This window comes from Lepidochelys kempii, chromosome 2, assembly GCF_965140285.1.
Source record: "Lepidochelys kempii isolate rLepKem1 chromosome 2, rLepKem1.hap1, whole genome shotgun sequence".
In the NCBI taxonomy this organism is placed as follows: Eukaryota; Metazoa; Chordata; order Testudines; family Cheloniidae; genus Lepidochelys; species Lepidochelys kempii.
Genome location: NC_136381.1, coordinates 29,886,242 through 29,907,336, shown reverse-complemented (window position 1 = coordinate 29,907,336; position 21,095 = coordinate 29,886,242). Strand labels below are relative to the sequence as shown.

The window sequence follows — 21,095 nt, the reverse complement described above, 5'->3', positions numbered from 1 at the left end:
GATCAAAATATCCAAAAATCAAATTTGTGGAAATCTGTACTTAAGGCACCAAATAACCTTAACTCTGACTTGTAGTGATATCATCTAGTAGTCATATGATTATGATTAAGACATTTTAGAATTTGTGGTCCCAGAACAGATTTAAATGATAGCAAAAGGACATTAGATTCCCCCTTGCCCCTCACTTCACCTTGCGTCACTTTAGGAGAAAGTTAAGGTTATTTGGGTGTCCTAACTGTGCAATTCCATATCTTAAGTTTGGATTTATTTTAAATTTAACCTGAACTTTGAATTTCCTTTGAATTATAGGTTTATAATGCTTGTTTCTGGGATAGTTACATCCTCCATGTAATGTATTTGACCCTAAACCATTGGTATGCACGCTAAGCTTTAACTCCATTTTACCATAGTTTTCCTTTGGTTTTAATGTTCGGAAATTTTCTTAGTTCGTTGTTTTACATACCAAACAAGAAACCCAAAATAATTATACCATGCTATACTGTTAACAATTTTAATACAATATGCTATCAACCTTAAAAGTTTTTTTCATTATTTTTAACTTTTAAAGTCAGATGTGCACTTTGCCTGGAGCAGCAGAAAGTAGCAAGTGCATAGTGGCCAGATAAGCTGTGTGAAAATCATTCGAGCAGCCAAAGCACCCAGAGAGCATGACCTGACTTCCTCCTCTCTTCTGTCCTCCAAATTCCCCTCCACTAACTCCCTTTTCCCCAATTCATCCTCCTTGCTGCACCCTACATTCCCTGTGGGTGTGCACACAAACACACCAGTTCCTCCCACATTCCCCTCTATAGACATATGCATATACATTAGTGAAATCTCTAGTGTCCCCCTCCCTCCTGACCTTATTGTTGAGTACAGCTGGTGTAATGGGTAGTTTTGAAAAGAAAATTACGGATTAGTGGTCATCTTTGCAATTATTTTTCACAACTGAAAATACTCCTTCAGTAGATGCTGATGCAGAAAGTTGTCTTCTTCTGAATTACTCATGAAGAGCTGCCCTCTTTCAAAATGGCTACCATTTCCCATTGTTCTCAATGGGACTGAGGCTGGCTAAGATGCCCCCTTTCAAAATGACCACTGCCTCCCATTTTTCCCTTATGGAAGCTAATAGACCCTGTGTTTCCAGAAGATGGAGAGGAGCAGGTGAATGTAGACTATGGCCATTTTGCTTATTGAGAACAATAGGAGATAAGTGTCATTTTGAAAGGAGTCAATTCTTCATTCAGTTTTCTCTAGAACAGTATTCTTCAACCTCTATTGAAGAAGAAACTTTCATTTATGATGAATAACAACAAAAAAGCTATCATTAATCTTTTTTTTTAAAATGCCTTCAAAGTAGATTAAGATGAGGTTTCAGTGAGTTTAAACCATAAGAGTAGTTTGAAGAGTCTACTTTTCTGTTATTAAGATCATTAGGGACAAAACAAAGTCTAACATGTGGTGCTAAATATCTTTCAGGAGCTTCATTTTTACTTATTTTAACTAATTAACAGTTTAACCTGTAAATTCTCAGAAAAATGCATTAATTAACCAGAGTAACTGTAATTTTGAAGAGATGCTGTATTTTTCATACATAACATGGAACTATGAGCCACAATTTAACTGCAAAATTTATTACAATGATTATCCTGCCACTTTAAGATGTGGGAGGGAGTGTTTGGATTGCTGGCGGAGTGAAGGGAACAGCACTTTATGGTTGTGGGGTGGGGAGATGAACACTGCTGCAAAAAGGGGCAGCGTGGTCGCTGACTTATCTCCTGGGAATGCAGGCTTTAAAAGGGGCAGCTCAGGGCCTAAAGCCTTCCTTTTGGGCTCTGTTAATGCATGGCATTATGGGTGGTAGGTGCCTTACACCCTGAGCCCTCGAAAGGAAAAGGGTGGGGGTGCCTAAACTGATTGGGTCACGCCTTGAGCTCTCAGTAGGTTATAGGCAGGGTGCCCTAGATTTTTGCAGGTAACAGGGTCTCTGGCCTTCAGCCCCATGAGTTTGGGGCTGCCAGGACTCAGGGCTTTCTAAAAAATACATTTATTTTAATATAAAAGCACTACAGAGAAAACATACTAAAAACAATAAAAGCCCTACACATATCCTAATAGCTTACCAGGGATAACCTTTCACAGATTCAACAGGGGATCTGGCCAATGTCAGTTCTTCCAAACCTTACCTAAGTATTACTTCCCCCCCAGCGGCTGCCCTATAGAAGGTTCTGTCCACTGCTGGTTTTAAAAAAGCAACAACAACAACAACAAAAATGCTCGATCTAAGTCAGTTTAAACTCAGACTATGTATCCAAAAGTCCTTTCTTTGTTTCTTGTGCTCTGGAGAATCCAGTACGAACAAGTATATGGCAAGCCTCTCAAGGTGGTAGTACCTCTTTGAAGATGTTACAGCCTTAGTGAATTTACCTAGTCACCCATCACTATTCTCAGTTCCTGGAAGGCTGTGGTACCCCATAAAATCCATGGCCCACAGGGATACCTAAACTTAATATGGTAAGATCTCCCAGAGATATTGCAAGAAATTGACGTATCTGTCACAAGATTATTATAGGTTGTGCAGATAAGATTTGAAGACCAGCATATGAAAATTGCCTTGGCCAGGTGAGGATTATCATTATTTTGCCTACTTATATTAATGGAATTGGAGAAACACGTAGAAAAGACGCAAGAACCCTGGAATCAAGAATGCATCTGAAATGGACCCTGAGTCTGACCCCTTCTGGAACAGAAGTGATGGCACTTCCCATTCTTCCTGGTGGCAAGACCTCACTTGCTGAATATCAATCAAATTATGTAATCTGTTATGGACCACCCATCGTTATCAACAAACTTTCCATAGAAGCAATCTGGTAGAACATTTTGAATTCCTGGAAGATGAATCACCTTCAGGGTGACTATGTGTCATATGCAAAAGTTCTGGAGATGTGCTACTTCCTGACACTAGGGAGTGGATCTTGCTTTGCTCTGCTTGTTCAAGTAAAATACAGTGGTAGTTTTGTCCATCATGACCTGTATGGTAAGCCCCTTTGTGACTAGTAGAAAGACTGTGAAAGCATTGTAAATGGCTCAGCTCCAGGATGTTTATGTGAAGGGTTGATTCTTGTGGGGTCCACAAGTCTTGCTATAGGAAGTTGTCCAAAAGTGTTCCCTAGCCAAGCATAGATGGATTCATCACCAGAGCTTTCATTGGCAGAGAGAGGAAGAATGGAAACCTTTGCAGGTTTTTGTTGGGTCCATCCACCACTTTAATGTCAACAGAACTCGAGGTGGAGCATGAACCAACAGGTCCAGATGGTGATTGCTTGATGGATGTAGACTTCAACAACTCTTGCATACAGTGAAGGTAAAGTCTGGCATGCTGAGCCAGGATGCCATATGTCCCAGTAGTCTGAGACATGTTCTCACAGTTGTTCTTGGCTAAGCCAGAAGATTGGTGCACAGGACAAGCACAGCATGATTTTTTTGGGGGGAGGAGGCTGGGAGAGAGAGGAGGGAAGACACATCATTGCTATCATGGAGTCCAGAATGACCCTAATGAACTCCATTTTGGGTGTGTGTGTGTGCTGGGATCAGTACTGACATGTCTTTTCTAATTTTCAGAGCTAGTTAGGAAAATAGCATCTGGATATGGCGGATGAAGTCTGTTACTTGTTGGTGAGCTTCTCCCCAAATCAGCCAGTTGTCTAGCATGCGAACACTTGGAGTCCCATTTTCCTCAGGTAAAACGCCACTACCAGAAGTCACTTCATGATCTCTGGGAGGTATCACCAGGCCAAATGGTAGTACTATGTGCAAGCAATGACAACCACCCACTAGGAACATTAGATACCTTCTATGGGCTGTGTAGATCACAGCATGGAAATAGGCATCCTGGAGACTGAGAACAGTGTACCAATCATTCAGGTCTATGGATAGGATAGTAGAAGCAAGTGACACCATCCCAAACTTGGGATATCTAATGAAGGTGTTTAGTAGTCTTGGGTCAAGACTATCCTCCTCTGCTTTTTGGGAATGAGGAAGTAAAGGGAATAAGCCCCTTGATGAGATTTCTTCTACTGCTCTAAAAAATGAAGAGATTGAATCACAAGATGTCGGACACTCTCATGAGATGGGTCCCTGGATAGGAAGGGAGAAGGTGGTTGAGAATGGGAAAGAGACTGGAACTGGATGCTATATCCCACCTCTTCAATTTCCAGAACCTGCTGATTTGTGATGATGTTGTTTCAGAACCACAGAAATGCTATAAATTGGTGGTGGGCAACCTGCGGCGTGCAGGCCACACACAGCTCATTAGTGTAATCCGCTGGTGGGCTGCCAGACAGTTTGTTAACATTTGCACGGCCGCCCACAGCTCCCAGTGGCTGCAATTCACCATTCCTGGCCAGTGGGAGCTGTGGGAAGCAGTGGGAAGCACATCCCTGCAGCCCGCGCTGCTTCCCACAGCTCCCATTGGCCGGGAATGGCGAACCGCGGCCACTGGGAGCTGCGGGTGGCCGTGCAAATGTAAACAAACTTTCTCACAGCCCACAATTAGATTACCTTGATGGGCCATGTGTGGCCCGTGGGCCGCAAGTTGCCCACCACTGGTATTAATGGTTCCAAAAAGGAGGGTATGGGAACATCTGAAGCTCTCAAGTGAGCAGTCAAATCCACTGCCTAGCACCTGAAGGAGGCAAGTGAATTGACACACTAGTGAAAATACAAGACTTTCTCCTGGGAAATTGATGTTGCTTCCTTTGTAGATCCATCTCATTGTTTTTGTTTAACTGATTTTCATAAAGAAACCATTAAAAGTACAAAAATTCAAGTGACTTACACCTTGTATATGTTTCCAAATACCTCATGCCTCACAGGACCACCAACAGAATTACATAATCACACAATTTTACAACTTGTCAAAGCTGTAAGACAGACAATACATAACCAAACAATACTATATAGACATAATATGTTAGGGAAGAGGTAACGGTAATAAAATTAACTACATACATGAATAGGGAGAGGAGGGAAGAAGAGGACGGGGAGGGAAAATGAAGTGACATCAGGAGTAATGAAGGTTTGCCATTCTTTGGACCATCTCATCATTTTTTTTATCCAAATGTATCTAGAAATAGGGTCCAACTTTCTTCAAATTCACATAATTGCTCTCTATAGTGATCAGCTATTATTTCTTTGGCTACTAACTCAGACAGGTCCAAATGTCACTGTTCTATCCTGAACATAAGCCTGCTTTTCCATTTTAGTAAAATCGTGTGCTTGGTAATCATCTGAGTCATTAAGAACCAAAGATTTTGTGGTGGTTTTAAACACAATTTAGCAGGTAAATAATCTATGACATAATTTTCATCTGAGATTTGACTGCTGAAGCTGAGCACCATGTCGTGTCCAGTTTTCTTCTACAGCTGCTAGACTGTTGGTCAGTCCCATGGCATATGCATGTAGGTTCCTCTTTCTTTGTTATAGCACCAACAAATAGAGAATAAGACCTTTCTCTTGAGCAACCTCTGTGGTGTCCAATGCATTTTGAATAAAATATTTTGTTGTATGATGCATAGCCTGAGATCCACAGAAGATTTTTTAACATTACATAATATGTTCCGCTATAGTGATTCTTTTAAGGGCTATGATAGGTCCTCTACCATCCTTTCACAAAGACCTCCAGATTAATGGAGATCCTCTTCATTAACAATGTGTACAAAGAGGACATTGGCCTGGGCAGTTTATGAAGCATTTCTAAGGTCCCCAGTAATCCCTGACCCATCTAGGTAGGAACTATGCTGAAATGACTCAGTCTTTCCAAGTACCAGTATATGAAACAAATTAACACAGGAGATGGCCTGAAGACCTTAGTTCTACTTAGATAATACAAGAGCACTCTTTGTGTATTTAAATAATGTAAGCTAGAATCCGCTTTACTTGTATGAGGTTTAGGAAAAAACACAGGCAAATGTATACTCTGATTAACATGGAAATCTGAAACTACCTTCAGAAGAAACTGAGAATGTGGTCTAAGAACTACTTTGTCTTTATAGAAAGTAGTGGTGGGGAGTGTTTGCCATCAGTGTATGCAACTCACTAATTTTTCTAGTGGAAGTTATTGTTATTATAAATGCTGTTTTTATAGAAAGATGAAAGAGGGAACAATTCCATAATGGCTCAAATGGAGATTCATGTCTTGAGTTCATACCAAATTCAAATTCCATGCAGCGACTGGGTCACGAATAATGCCCTATGAGCATGCTTGGCCACGTTTTGCCCCTTCTTAATAAGGGATAATGTTAATTTCCTCTGATCTTCTGGTAATTTTTTAGTAAAGATAGACATCTTCTCCCATAATTGAAACTGATATCTAGTCATAACTGCTTGGTAGCTAGCTCTGTGAATGTTTCAGGATGCAGACAAAGCCAATTTTCTGCCTAAGGAATCTATTTTTCTCTCCATATCCGTGGGGGTGGAAGGTTGAAAACCTGATCTAGACTTTTGCAGTGTTGCTGCTATAACCAAAGTGTTTGGCTGAGAGTGTACATAAAAACAAGAAAATCCCTCCTGTGGGATTTGATATAATTTGTTCATCTTTTTAGAGATTGATTGACACAAAGATGGTTTCGACCAAAGGGATTTTGCCAGTTGCCACAACCCTTCTAATATAAGCAAGGAGACTTTAGCCTTGGCAGTAGATGCCACAATATCAAAAACTGGATGTGAAGGCTCCTACAAAGCTACAGAGCTACTGATGATAATTTTAAAGTTGATGCCATCCTGTCAACCAATTCATGAAATTGAATTGCATCCTCAGCAGAAGATGATGCTGTCACTATTCTGATGTTGTCATCAAGACATGAGTCACTCTGTGTCTCTGTGACATCATGTTGGAAGTTATCCTATGCATTGTTTCCTCTAAGCTGTGGCATGTGCTTGTGTGCACAGATCTTAAACCCCGCGCACATGGCAAAATATCGTGCGCATTCCAGCTTCGGCTTTTTTTTTTTTTTGCTTTGGCAGCGGCACAGAAGACATTTTTTGTGCACACAGCCTGTTAAAAATTAGAGGGAACATTGATACTGTGGAGGTCCCTCCTGGTAATCCTCTTCTGAGAATGCCCCTGTTTGAAAGGGTGGGGGAGGTGGAATTCTTGTAACTCTCGGATCTGTATCCCTTGGGTCCATACCTCTCAGATCCATAGATTGGGTAGGATGTTGCTCCAGCATTAGACATTTCAACCTTCTAGTCTGGCAAGAGTAGACAGAAGGAGTAAGGAGGCACTGTCCAGGCCCACCAAATTCCCCAATTTGGTATCTGCATAATCACAGGATCCAGTTCAACCTCCAATTGTAAATTCAATCCTGGATCTGATATAGAAGCCATTGGTGAGATTTACAATGTAGGGACCCCAAACCCAAAAGGGGTCCCAAAACTGAAGGACAAGTCTTTCCTGCTGACACTATAGGGGTCTGAGGTGGTGGTGGTAACAACTATGGAGACCTCTCTCTCTCTCTCTGCACTTCTCACTTTGATCTTTTGTCCAGCAAGAAATATGATCTGATCAGATCTGAAGAAGGGGAAGGATCCAGATGAATTTGAGCTGTAACCTCTGTTACATGTAGCTGGCTTTGCCCAAATGGATCCGAAGGTCTCACCATTGAATCCATACTCTAGGATCCATCTTGAGATCCTGAGTATTTAAATTTTGGATCCATGATTTGTAAGTGATCTGAGGAGCCACTGGATATATGCTTTTGTTTGTCCTTTCTTTTCCTCAGCATTGAGGTAGATGCTCCCAACATATTTTGCATATCCTGAGGATGCTTGTCCGGATACAGGACTGATTAGGAATGTACTGTGGCTAAAGTCAGACCCTGGGATCTGGGCATGGGGATGAAAGTCGATTTGTAACTAGAGCCTGGCACTGGAGCTGAAGCTCTTGTCTCAGATCTAAAAGGCTTTTTGGATCTGGACATAGTCAGAGGCTATTCTGGTCTCCTATTCTTACTATCAGATTCCTTAGAGCTACCAGATCCCGAAGGTTTGTTGATAAATAACTGAGGGCTCTGCAGTATATTTTGTCTCTCCTTCTCGGTACAAGGAGTGAAGGCAGAGCTTATCTGACGGTGTGCTGGTGAATGATTTTCACCCAAGCATTGTAGGTGCTGGCTGTGCGTATGAGAAGATCAGAAGCCTGCTGGACAGGACACACACTGTTTGAAGCTGTGCTTCTTCACAGTGGCTCCTGCCATGGCAGTAAGAAATTCTTAACTAAAAAAAAACCTGCTATACTATTTACATTAACTAATGTAACCTAACTGCTAACTATGATTACCTTTAAAAAAAAAATACAAAGGCACGTAGCTAGTACAATGCTAATGGATTGAAGGAGGCTCGCACCTTCTAATGCTGCAGCAGTTGGAAGGAACTGAGAGGGCACGGGAACTAGCACTCTTCCTATTGCCACACCCCCTGAGTGTGCTTGAGAGCTGTGTATGAGAGGGGCAAGGTGCTCCCAATGGGCGCTGCTGCTACAAAATTCCACCAGGCTGTTGCACCCAGTCAGTGCATTGCAAAAGCGGGACTATGCAGAGGACAATCAAAAAAGAATCTGTCTTAGATCTTGAGCTATTCCATCAAAGGGCCTTGGAAGTTGAAAGCTTGGAGCAGATTTCTGTCTCTTCTTCCTGTGAGTCTGATGCAGTTTTTCCTTCCCTCACTCAAGGCTTTCCGACAGGTAGATGATTGGTCTTTTATACAAGGGGTTTCAGACCCTATTAGTAGTAGTAGTTGGAGCAATCTTTGGAGAAGAGTAATCAGATAAGTCTGCCCACGCAAGCCAGGATCAGAAGCGGGGCACATAGCCCTCTCTGTGAAGAACATTATCAGATGAAACTCTCTCTCTGCTCTTTTTGAGAATGATCTGTACATAGCCATTGCTCAATGACCTTACTACCTCACAAGACAGGCAGTTCTTGAAATCTGCGGATTTATGTTCTGTCATGACAACCAAAATGGTACCAACAGTACCTCCGAGGTAAACAAATGTATGTTGGTTTCAATATGTCGTACAGGGGTGTGGACCCTGAACCACACAGATATACTGACTGAACTCCCAGTATAGACAGTGGTATATTGATAGGAGGCATTCTCCCATTGACAGAGCTACTGTCTCTAGGGGAGGTGGAGTACCTACACCGATGGGAGAAGCTCTCTCATCGGCATAGGTAGTGGCTTCACTAAGCGCTACAGTGACATGGCTGGCTGTATTTTAAAGAAGCCTTATTGAGGGCGCAGGAACAAAGCATCCTGAAGTGCAGAAAGAATAGCAAATATGGCAGGCAACCAGCTTGGCTTAACAGTGAAATCTTCAGTGAGTTTAAACTCAAAAAGGAAGCTTACAAAAGTGGAAATTTGGACAGATGATGAGAAAGGAATATAAAAATATTACTAGAGCATGCAGGGGTATAATCAGGAAGACCAAGGCACAACTGGAGTTGCAGCTAGCAAAGGATGTGAAGAGGAACAAGGATTTCTACAGGTATGTTAGCAACAAGAAGAAGGCCAGGGAAAGTGTGGGACCCTTACTGAATGAGGAAGGCAACATAGTGACAGATCATGTGAAAAAAAATGCTTTTTTCGCCTTGGTCTTCGCAGACAAGGTCAGCTCCCAGACTGTTGCACTGGGCAACACAGTACGGGGAGGAGGTGAGCAGCCCTCAGTGGTGAAAGAACAGGTTAAGGACTATTTAGAAAAGCTGGACGTGCACAAGTCCATGGGTCCAGATCTAATGCATCTAAGGGTGCTGAGGGAGTTGGCTGATGTGATTGCAGAGCCATTGGCCATTAACTTTCAAAATTTGTGGTGATCTAGGGAGGTCCCAGACGACTGGAAAAAGGCAAATATAGTGCCCATATTTTAAAAAAGGGACGAAAGAGAACCCAGGGAATTACAGACCAGTCAGCCTCATTTCAGCGCCAAGCAAAATCATGGAGCAGGTCCTCAAGGAATCCATTTTGAAGCGCTTGAAGGAGAGAAAGGTGATCAAGAACAGTAAACATGGATTCACCAAGGGCAAGTCTTCCCTGACCAACCTGATTGCCTTCTATGATGAGATAATTGGCTCTGTGGATATGAGGAAAGTGGTGATGTGATATATCTTGACTTTAGCAAAGCTTCTGATACTATCTCCCACAGTATTCTTGCCAGCAAGTTAAAAAAGTATGGATTGGATGAATAGACTATAAGGTTGATAGAAAGCTGGCTAGATTGTCAGGCTCAACAGGGAGTGTTCAACGGCTCGATATCTAGTTGGCAGCCGGTATCAAATGGAGTGCCCCAGGGGTCAGTCCTGGGGCCAGTTTTGTTCAACATCTTTATCAGTGAACTGGATGATGGGATTGATTGCACCCTCAGCAAGTTTGCAGAGGACACTAAGATGGGGAGAGAGATAGATACGCTGGAGGGTAGGGATAGGGTACAGAGTGACCTAGACAAATTGGAGGATTGGACAAAAAGAAATCTGATGAGGTTCAACAAGGACAAGTGCAGAGTCCTGCCCTTAGGAAGGAAGAATCCCATGGACTGCTACAGGCTGGGGACCGACTGGCGAAGCAGCAGTTCTGCAGAAAAGGACCTGGGGATTACAGTGGATGAGAAACTAGATATGAGTCAGCAGTGTGCCCTCGTTGCCAAGAAAGCCAACGGCATATTGGGTTGTATTAGTAGGAGCATTGCCAGCAAATCGAGGGAAGTGATTATTCCCCTCTATTTGGCACTGGTGAGACCACACCTAGAGTATTGCATTCAGTTTTGCTCCCCCCACTACAGAAGGGATCTGGACAAATTGTAGAGAGTCCAGCGGAGGGCAACTAAAATGATTAGAGGGCTGGGGCACATGACTTATGAGGAGAGGCTGAGGGAACTGGGGTTATTTAGTGTGCAGAAGAGAAGAGTGAGGGGGGATTTGATAGTAGCCTTCAACTACCTGAAGGGGTGTTCCAAAGATGATGGAGCTAGGCTGTTCTCTGTGGTAGCAGATAACAGAACAAGGAGCAATGGTCTCAAGTTGCAGTGGGGGAGGTCTAGGTTGGATATTAGGAAAAACTATTTCACTAGGAGGGTGGTGAAGCACTGGAATGGGTTGCCTAAGGAGGTGGTGGAATCTCCATCCTTAGAAGTTTTTAAGTCCCAGCTTGACAAAGCCCTGGCTGGGATGATTTATTTGGGGTTGGTCCTGCTTTGAGCAGGGGATTGGACTCAATGACCTCCTGAGGTCTCTTCCAACCCTAATGTTCTATGATTCTATGACAGAGCTGCACCACTGAAGCCCTGTAAGTATAGACAAGCCCTAATGTAACTAAGTACCTAACTATTCATTTATAGAATTTGCATATAAAAGAAGGGCACACAGTGTACAAAGAAGCAGTCACTGCAAATCCCAACTCACAGCCACAGCTGGCAAGAAAGAACTCAGTCATGGTTGGGGATGGCCCTGCTGGTGCCTTTTTATGCCCTGGATTGGAGGCATGAGGACACTCAATGTGTGGGCACTATCTCTATGGACACTGTTGGCCACAAGAAAGTTATTCTTCACTCTGACTCCGAAACACTGTGGAGGGATTCTGGTTAAAATGCATCTCTGAAATAGTTTCAGCTTAAAATACACTAAAAGACTCCTGATACCATTAGCATACAATCATGCAGATATGAACACAACAAATCAATAACCTATTAAACCATAAAACTAAACTGGGATGGATTTCCATTGTGACAGGGTCAGGCCAGATGGCTACAGGAGAGTGATAGAAGGTAGATACATTAGCCCTAGATTAAGCAGGTCCCTTTTCCCTGAGCAAGATAATGGGCTGTTCCAGGACAATCAGGAAGTTGCTGGAACCAATTATGGCAGGCAGGCTAATTAGGACACCTGGAACCAATTTAGTTACTAGAATCAATTAGGACAGGCAGGCTAATCAGGGCACCTGGTTTAAAAAGAACCTCACTTCAGTTAGTGAGGTGCATGCGAGTAGCTGGGAGCAAGAGACGCACAAAGAGCTGAGAGTGAGCAGGCATACTGCTGGAGGACTGAGGAATACAAGAGTTATCAGGCATCAGGAGGAAGGTCCTGTGGTGAGGATAAAGAAGGTGCAGGGAGGAGGCCCTGGGGAAGTAGTCCAGGGAGTTGTAGCTGTCACACACTCTTACAGGAAACACTGTAGACAGCTGCAATCCACAAGGCCCCGGGCTGGAACCCAGAGTAGAGCGCAGGCCCGGGTTCCCCCAATCCGCCCAACTCCGTATTTTGATACAAGAGGAGTTGACCTGGACTGTAGGTCCCACCAGAGGGGACGATCCCTGGCCTATCCCCTGACCCACTAGGTGGGTCTGCAGAGACTGCGGGGATTGTTCTCCTCCTTTTACCCATGCTGGCCAGTGATGAGGTTAGCTGAGTGAACAGCAGGTTTGAGCCACTGGCAAAAGTGGCCAAACTGAGGGCTTCCGTGAACCTCTGAGGTGAGCAAATCCACCAAGTGCAGGACCCACCAAGGCAGAGGAGGAACTTTGTCACAACGTGTACACAGATGCTGAGAGAATAATTATATTATGACACTGAGTGAAATAGAATTCACAAGCTTGAAACCAGTATAGATGTAAATTAAGAATTTGGGAAAGGGACTGGAAGGAGATAGGGACACAAAGAGAGGGCTAAGAATGGAAGGGAAAAAAAGAGGGAGACAGAAACTGAAGGGGAAATAGATAAAGAGAGGAAGAAAAATAAAGACAAATAGAAGGGGGAGAAAATAAAATGGTCAATGTAGGGATAAATGAGGAGCAACAGAGGGACAGTGAGGGGAGACTATGTTAGAAAGAAGAGTCAAGATTTAAAAATGTGCCCAAGCATTTTTGGATGGCTTTGATGTCTCATTCTATCAAGTTACCTTGCTTAGATTTTATATTCTATGGGCAAAATTCTGGCTCCACTACAGTCAATGGCAAACATTCCTTTAACATATAGTGGCCAGGAATTCACCGTATTTTATTATTACTCTAGAAACGACAGCTTGAAGAAACATAAGTTCATAAGTGAGAAAGTGACAAATGAGATTAATAGTAAGAAACATCTTGCGATCCTTACTCCAAATCCTGGTTCTATATATAATGGGGAGATATGGGTAAGCAAAATAAATTGTTCTTCAGGACTCTGCCAAAAATTAAAAGGTCAGCTAAAGATTTGTTTTTAATTCCCAGAAAGAAATATTGAAAGGGAAATATTGGTTTCATTGGCTACTTGATCTTGTAACAAATAACAGTTAGGTTTCTTTGGTCATATATATATTCAAAATTTTATGTAGCTCTTCATAGAAAAGATGAGTTTAAACAATAGTCTGTTTTTTATTTGAATGTTGTAATCCCCATAAACACCACTGTCACTGCAACTGAGAAATGTAATACATTTTGTTTGGGTTACTCAATCATTTGCAAACAAATCTGAAATAAATAGGATTTTGTCACATTAAGAATATTAAAAGGACTGTGTGTGATTTCTCATTATTCAGATGACAAAAAGCTTACAAGAGATAATTATGGAATGGGAAAGTATGCTGCTCAATTATGAACTGAAATTTGACCCTCTTTTTTCTTCAAAGAGGATCCCCCACGGTCTGAGTCATGGAGAAGATAAGATCTGTAAATGGCAATTTCATATTCTGTGATGATGATCATATCCCCTGCTCAGAAAAGGAAACCGTACAGCAAAAGCTTGATTGGAAAACAAATGATGTATTCCTAAAAAGATTTTGTCTTTGGGCAACAGAGGTAATAGACTTCAAGTCAACAGCTACCTGAATAAGAGAATCTAAATTTAGTGGACAGCAAATTGATTCCCCAAAGCTTTTAATCTTATTCTCCTCCCTCTCACCCCCCTCATTCACATGAACTTATGAGAGAGACAGAAAAATAAGACAACAAATACTGAAGGGACTGAATTATGACTGAAGTATATTTCAGTAGGTATAATCTGAATTATGAGCCCAGCAGCAATTCTCCAGTTGTTTTAGAGCTCTTTGCAGAATGAATTTAAGCTGCAGCTTTACAGGAGGGTCCTATTCTGTTGAAGAAATTTAAGCAGAAGCGTTGCTCCATTTGTTGCAGATCTATATTTGATGTTGGACGCTCACCTTACCCTAACAAGGAAGATAACCAAGATGACATTTCCTGCTTTTATTTTGTGCTGATCAAAATGATTGGATTTCCTTTTATAAGGAGGAGAAAATAAATCACCCTATTGAATCAACTCTGATAATTTCTTGGATCTCAGATGACAAAAATGGAAAAGACAAAACAAATGGAATCTGACTAACATATTAAAAGCACACTGCACTTGGTCATAATCATTGCTGTATCTAATAATTATGGCACTATGATTTCTGTAAGAGCTCAGCCACTCTGTCTGTGAGAACATCATATCCTTTGATAAGTTTTGTTGTAAGAGAAAGGATTTGCACTAGCATCACTGTATTAAATTTCGCTTTCCATAAGTTTTGAACAAAAGTTGCAGGGCAGCAGTGCTACAGTACCATTCATATACTTTGTGAAGTGCTTTTGGATGAAAGGCATCAGAGTCAGATGGGGGTGGTATTGTGCTTAAAATCAGCAAGGTAATCCCACAGCAGTCAAATGTTTTAAAACGTTTTAAATGTTTAAAACGATCAGCAAGAAAATAGATAGCAATCTTAATTTAAAGTATTATTATACTTGAGAACTAATAACCCCTAGCTCACATAAATAGGCTGGGGCCCACACAAGTACAAACAAAATACTAACCTGCAGATGCTCATTCCAAAGCTGAAAGTACATCTACATGGAACACTCCTCTCGGTGGCATTTAGAATGCATACACTACATGCCCCCCACCATGGGTATAAATAGCAATGTAGATGGTAAGGCACTGCTTAGGCAGTAAAGAAACCACTGAACTTCTGAAAAGCACCAGCAGCTCCCTGCTGTAGGAGTCTTTCTCTGCAGCAAGGAAAGGCTCTTGTAGCTCTCTAAAGTAGAGAAAAGCTCCAGCAATGGGGAGACAGCAGGGAAAGGCTCCAGCAGACAGGAGCTGCTGATCCTTTGCTTGCTGGCTCCCCCTTAGCATAGCCTTTCACTGACACATGTTGCTACACACTTCAGAGTAGACTCAGTCTGCTGTTCACTGTGCCACATAGTTAAACATACCCGGCATGCTGCTGCAAGAGGTATGCTAAGCAGATGTAGCCTGAGTGAGAGGGAAGCATTATGAAAAATAAAATTCAGTGTTGAGAAATGCAAGGTAATGTGCATTGTAAGGAATAATATTAAGGAATCACAATACACATAGATTGGTTTTAAATTAACTGTATTTACCCAAGAAAAGACCCTAGATATCAATTTGGGGAGCTCTCTATGCTAAATGCAGAGCAGTGGTCTAAAAAAGTGCACAAAATATTAAGATGAATAAGAAATGGGATGGAAGATAATGCTGATTATGTTTTAACACCGCTATGTAAGCTGATGGGATGCCCTCACCTGCAAAACTATATTCAGTTCTGGTCTCCCTGTCTCATAACAGAAATAGTGTACAAAGAAGGGATTCAGAGATGGCAACAGAAATATTCAGAGGTATAGAAAAACTTCCAGATAAGAAGATATTCATATCAGGAGTATTTAGTTCAAAGAGGAATAGTAGAGGCATACACAAATGAATAGTAAAGAGAAGTTAAATTGATAATTCCTATCTCCCATTTCTCATAATTCAAGAACAAGGGGATATTCACTAATTTAAAACACATTTAAAACTAACAAAAGGAACCATATTCAGACATGACACACATCCAGCCACCAATGCCCCCACACGCTGAGTCCTGCATACAAATGGGAAAGTAGTGACACTCCTTTTGGAAAAAAAACGAGGAGTACTTGTGGCACCTTAGAGACTAACACATTTATTTGGGCATAAGCTTTCGTGAGCTACAGCTCACTTCATCAAACCTGATGCCCAAATAAATGTGTTAGTCTCTAAGGTGCCACAAGTCCTCCTTGGTTTTTTTGCTGATACAGACTAATATGGCTGCCACTCTGAAACCTGACTCCATTTGGAGGTGTTTGCTGGTGCGCTGGAGGCAGTACAGGATCTCCAACAACCCAGTAGATATACAGCAGACCGAGCTGTTACTAAAGCTCCCATAAGCTGTAGTAACTTAACTGTGATGGTTATACAGCTGCACTTAACCACCGATTTAAAGGCAGAAGTTTTTTTCCCTCAACACCTCACAACCCCTTCCAATCCTTTGTGCAAAGCCCATTCACTTGAGCTTTGCACAGAGTTTACATAGGAGGATAGGAAATGAGTTGATATACTGGACCAGGGTCCATCTAGGACATTAGCCTCTGTCCAGCAGCTGCCAATACCAGATGTATTTAAGGAAGTTGCACCCGTTACAGACTCTGACCTTTAAAAGCTGGGAACTCTGGGAGATATTGTCCTGAGGGATGAATGTAAGCTATAGTCCTGGGACACGACTGGGACAAAGCATGTGACTAACAGGATATAGGAAATAAGTCTTCCTGACTCTCTGGGAGGGACTAACAGATCAGGAGAGAATCGCAAGGAACAGGAGGTGCTGGGGAAAGCTCTCCACGCTGGTCTGCAAGAGCTGATGGTCAAGCATGAAGCCAAAGATGGGGAGACTCAACAAGAAAAGCCGTTGGAGAAGTACAACGATGACTGAAGACTGAGAACCCAGTACAAGAGCCAAAAGGACTTGGGACACAAAAGTGAAGGAAATCCTTGGAGGGAACCGTGTATGTGGATGTTGAATATTAACATTGTGGTCAGTCATTTATTAAGTCAGTGATTGAAAAAGGGAAATTGAGGCATTGCAGCATACGCAGACAGGGAGAGTATGTGACCCTGATACACCAACATCTACTCATCACTGATTAGCTTACTCCCTGATCCTGAGGGCCTAACTTTCCATTGTTGTTATTAGTAGAAGCAGCAGCAAGTAGTATTAGCACTGTCTAGTGTAATTGTAGATAACCTCATTATCCATTTACACGTCTAACCCTTTAAGTCCACACTTTTACCACACATTCAAGAAAAGGAAATGTTTATGGTGCTGGAGTACATGCGTAAAGCATGTTACACGTTCATTAGAGATTACAGTGCAATCATTTAGCCACAGGCACACAGGGACACTGATACTCCGGGATTACATTGCAACAGGATTCTTAAACTCCTGTCTAAGACATCAAAATTGCTTATGACTAATTTAACAAATATTCACATTTCCATTAGCTAATTTATATTGGAAATCATTTACACAAATTGAGAAAGGAATTGTACCCAGTATCATTCAGAAGATTCAGAGGAAAACAAAATATTTGGATAAATGCTCTCTGGTATATACTAATGGCATAGTTTAAACACTCACTTAACCCGCCAAAGAAATAAGTACATGTTTACAGCTGGAATTTATGTATAATTATTTAGGACCATATTTTGTCATTCTTTCTCATGCTAAATAGTGACTTACTTTGTGAGCAGACCCATTCATATTGATGTTACCACTCAAAAAGTTTTAATCTGAAGAAATGTTGAAGAAATCTGACCCTTAACAAATTAATGGTGGGCATGTTCTAGGATGGTTAGATAGGGCTTACATCATGACACTGATTAAAGTGCCATCTTCTACCACTTCATTCCTTTTCATGACTTCTCTCACTCATTTCCTCTTTCCCTGAAAGTAAATGTTTTAAATGGGTGCAAGAGGAGGGGCAGGTTAAGGCATTAAACTAAAGGAAAACACTTGTTTTACAAAGCCTTGTTTACAATGAAAAGGGATTATTCTATTTCCAAGTAAGAGTGGCAACCCATATAAATTAGTCACAAACAGAAGTGCCTAAAAGGAGGTTTCAGAGGGAGTTCGGAAAGGGAATGTGAGAGGCTTTCCTTCCAGGTTCACCTCTACTTGCAATTCCACCATGACCATGATGAAATGGCTGTGCCATGTTTTCTTTTTTGCCTGAAGTCAGACGGGATTTCCTGTGTGTGAAGGGGAAGTTGGTGATTGTGCTGGAGGAAAAGATTTTTGAATTGGAACAACAAATAGCGATGCTACTGATAATCAGAGAAGCTGAAAAGTTACTAGACTGCCAGTTGGGGGAAATATCAGTACCCCAGATTAAAAGAAGAAAGCAGCTAGCCACCAATGAGTCAGAAGGAGGAAGTTTCCCAGTTAGCTAGCCACCAATGAGTCAGAAGGAGAGGCCTTCTGATTCATACTGAATAAGTAGCACAACTAGCTAGTTATCTTAGGTGCCTGTACACGAATGCAAGAAGCCTGGGAAACAAGCAGGAAGAATTGGAAGTCCTTGCACAATCAAGGAACTATGATGTGATTGGAATAACAGAGACATGGTGGGGTAATTCACATGACTGGAACACTATAATGGATGGGTATAAACTGTTCAGGAAGGACAGGCGGGGGAGAAAAGGTGGAGGATTTGCGCTGTGTGTAAGAGATTGCTCAGAGCTCCAGTATGAAACTGGAGAAAAGTGTTGTCAAGGTTCCTTCCCCACTCTGAACTATAGGGTACAGATGTGGGGACCTGCATGAAAAACCCCCTCAGCTTACTTTTACCAGCTTAGGTTAAAACTTCCCCAAGGTACAAACTGTTTTACCTTTTGCCCTTGGACTTTATTGCTGCCACCACCAAGCGTCTAACAAATATATAACAGGGAAAGAGCCCACTTGGAAATGTCTTTCCCCCCAAAATCCTCCCAAACCTACACCCCCTTTCCTGGGGAAGGCTTGATAAAAATCCTCACCAATTTGCCTAGGTGAACACAGACCCAAGCCCTTGGATCTTAAGAACAATGAAAAAGCAATCAGGTTCTTAAAAGAAGAATTTTAATTGAAGAAAAAGTAAAAGAATCACCTCTGTAAAATCAGGATGGTAAATACTTTACAGGGTAATCAGATTCAAAACATAGAGAATCCCTCTAGGCAAAACCTTACGTTACAAAAAGACACAAAGACAGGAATATACATTCCATTCAGCACAGTTTATTTTATCAGCCATTTAAACAAAACAGAATCTAATGCATATCTAGCTAGATTACTTACTAAGTTCTAAGACAGGTTTCAGAGTAACAGCCGTGTTAGTCTGTATTCGCAAAAAGAAAAGGAGTACTTGTGGCACCTTAGAGACTAACCAATTTATTTGAGCATGAGCTTTCGTGAGCTACAGCTCACTTCATCGCATGCATACCGTGGAAACTTCTTTTTAAGTTCTAAGACTCCATTCGTTTTCTGTTCCTGGCAAAAAACAACACACAGACTGAGAGAACCTTTGTTTCTCCCCCCCTCCAGCTTTGAAAGTATCTTGTCTCCTCATTGGTCATTTTGGTCAGGTACCAGCGAGGTTATCCTAGCTTTTTAACCCTTTACAGGTGAAAGGGTTTTTCCTCTGGCCAGGAGGGATTGTAAAGGTGTTTACCCTTCCCTTTATATTTATGACAAGCGTGCTGAGAGTGTTTGGGTTAAGTTTAGAGGCGAGAGCGGCAATGTTGTGGTGGGTGTCTGCTATAGACCACCAGACCAAGAGGATGAGGTAGATGAGGCTTTTTTTCTGGAAACTTCTGTAAGTTGTCCGATCACAGTCCCTGGTTCTCATGGGGGACTTCAATCACCCTGACATGTGCTAGCAGAGCAATACAGTAGTGCACAGACAATCCAAGAAGTTTTTGGAGAGTGTTGGGGACAAGTTCCTGGTGAAAGTGCTGGAGGAACCAGCTAGGGGGCCATGCTCCTCTTGACCCACTGTTAACAAACAGGGAAGTATTGGTAGGGGAAGTAAAAGTGGGTGGCAACCTGGCCAGCAGCGACCATGAGACGGTCAAGTTCAGGATCCTGACAAAAGTAAGAAAGGAGAGCAGCATAATATGGACCCTGGACTTCAGAAAAGCAGACTTTGACTCACTCAGGGAACTGATGGGCAGGATCCTCTGGGAGGCTAAAATGAGGGGGAAAGGAGAGCTGGCTGTATTTTAAAGAAGACTTATTGCGGGTGCGGGAACAAACTATCTAGATGTGCCGAAAGAACAGCAAATATAGTAGGTGACCAGCTTGGCTTAACAGAGAAAGCTTTGGTGAGCTTAAACACAAAAAGGAAGCTCACAAGAAGTGGAAACTTGGACAGATGACTAGGGAGGAGTATAAAAATATTGCTCAAACATGCAGGGGTGTAATCAGAAAGACCGAAGCACAACTGGAGTTGCAGCTAGCAAGGGATGTGAAGGGTAAGAAGAAGGGTTTCTCCAGGTATATTAGTAACAAGAAGAAGGTCAGGGAAAGTGTGGGAACCTTACTGAATGGGGAAGGCAACATAGTGACAGATGATGTGGAAAAAGCTAAAGTACTCAATGCTTTTTTCGCCTTGGTCTTCACAGACAAGGTCAGTTCCCCGACTGCTGCACTGGGCAGCACAGTATGAGGAGGTGAGCAGACCTAAGTGGTGAAAGAACAAGTTAAGGACTATTTAGAAAAGCTGGACATGCACAAGTTCATGGGTCTGGATCTAATGCATCTGAGGGTGCCGGGGGAATTGGCTGATGTGATTGCAGAGCCATTGGCCATTATCCTTGAAAACTCGTGTTGATTGGGGGAGGTCCCAGATGATTGGAAAAAGGCAAATGTAGTGCCCATCTTTAAAATCCGGGGAACTACAGACCAGTCAGTCTCACCTCTGTCCCTGGAAAAATCATGGAGCAGGTCCTCAAGGAATCCATTTTGAAGCACTTGGAGGAGAGGAAGGTGATCAGGAACAGTCAACATGGATTCACCAAAGGCAAGTCATGCCTGACCAACCTGATTGGCCTCTATGATGAGATAACTGGCTCTGTGGATATGAGGAAAGTGGTGGATGTGATATATCTTGACTTTAGCAAAGCTTTTGATACCGTCTCCCACAGTATTCTTGCCAGCAAGTTAAAAAAGCATGGATTGGATGAATGAACTATAAGGCGGATAGAAAGATGGCTAGATCGCCGGGCTCA

The 21,095-nt window shown here is 42.2% G+C and overlaps 1 protein-coding gene across 2 annotated transcripts in view; it reads right to left on the bottom strand.

The window, feature by feature from the left end:
- CSMD3 (CUB and Sushi multiple domains 3) overlaps positions 1-21,095 on the bottom strand; it is a 1,215,628-nt gene that overhangs the window by 401,026 nt on the left and 793,507 nt on the right. The window lies entirely within an intron of this gene.